Consider the following 1,667-nt stretch of genomic DNA (forward strand, 5'->3'; position numbering starts at 1 on the left):
TCCTATTCTTCATGAGAACCAACAATTACTAACATTCATGATTTGATGGAAGCCGTTTCAATCAGGATTACCAAAAGACTAGAAAGAACAGAGTCTTAGGGAGTCGGCACAGTGGGTTAAGCCCCCGTGGTGCGAAATACAAGGACCAGCTTAAGGATTCTGGTTCAAGCACCCGGCTCCCCACCTGCAGGGGAGTCACTTCACAAGTGGTAAAGCAGGTCTGCAGGTGTCTGTCTTCTCTCCCTGTCTCTGTCTTCCATTTCTCTCTATCCTCTCTAACAATGACAACATCAATATCAATGACAATAATAACTACAACAACAATAAAAAAATAAGGGCAACAAAAGGGAAAATAAATAAAATATAAAAGAACAGAGTCCTTGCTACTACTGGTGGGCATTAATATGATAATATGCCCTAACCTGTGAAGGTGGGAGTTCATAACACAGAACAGTCCAGTGTTTCTTAAAATGTTGGTGTGTGAGAATCACCAAGAGTACTCTTTCCACAGAGAGAATGATTTAATAGACTACATCCTTAGATCAAATTTCTAGTAGATCTTTGCAAATTTGGGTATCACAAAACTTTAGGAAACTGTTTATGCTTCCAGACCATATTTCTAGTAACACTGACAAACCTGATTGAGAAAACCTCCAGTCACTATCATATAGCCATTTTAATTCCTTCATGTCACCTAACACTATTACTATTACCTGTTTGCTACATATTACCTATCTCCTCCATTATGACATATAATTTATGCAAGTTGACACTTTTTTTTACTGCCTTAAATTCAGAATGTTGAGCAAGACCTAGCAATTGAATAAGAGAATGAATGAATCATTGTGCATGAGTTCTGAAAGCTTACTTCATATCTAAACTGCCATTCACACTCTAGTCTCCCAGGTACGTCCTCTTGATAACTAGACACTGCAAGGATTAAACACATCCACTAGCTGAATGAAGCTTTATTTTATGCATCAACCCCCACCCCTTATAAACACATACCATTTGAAATGACCATCAGTCAAGGTTGCTGAGACTGAGTGTAAAATACTATTCTAAGAGGAACCCTGGAAGCCAGAAACACAGGACAAAATTTGATTTTTGTTCTCATTTTATCATTTCTTCTGATCTCTAGTTAAAGGATAGAGGGTGGGCAGTGAGTAAGCAACTTGGGATACAATCGTTAGACTCAGCAGTGAGAGTGTTCCTTAATGAACCATGTCCCATTAGCTTAATAAGTACTCATTATGAAAACTTACATGGGATTTAAATTATGTGCAAACTGCATGTGTTTCTTTTTATTTTTTTAAATATTTATTTATTCCCTTTTGTTGCACTTGTTGCTTTTTATTATTGTAGCTATTACTGTTGTTGTTGGATAGGACAGAGAGAAATGGAGGGAGGAGGGGAAGGCAGAAAGGGGGAGAGAAAGATAGACACCTGAAGACCTGCTTCACCGCTAGTGAAGTGACTCCCCTGCAGGTGGGAGCCAGGGGCTCGAACCGGGATCCTTACCCTTGAGCTTTGCGCCACCTGCGCTTAGCCTGCTGCGGTACTGCCCGACTCACACTGCATGTGTTTAATAGAAGCAACATCAACCTGTTACGATTCCTTATTCTCTTGTCTAGGAAAGAGATACCCATTAAGTATAGATGAAGATT

Source organism: Erinaceus europaeus, chromosome 10 (assembly GCF_950295315.1).
Source record: "Erinaceus europaeus chromosome 10, mEriEur2.1, whole genome shotgun sequence".
NCBI classification, from domain to species: domain Eukaryota; kingdom Metazoa; phylum Chordata; class Mammalia; order Eulipotyphla; family Erinaceidae; genus Erinaceus; species Erinaceus europaeus.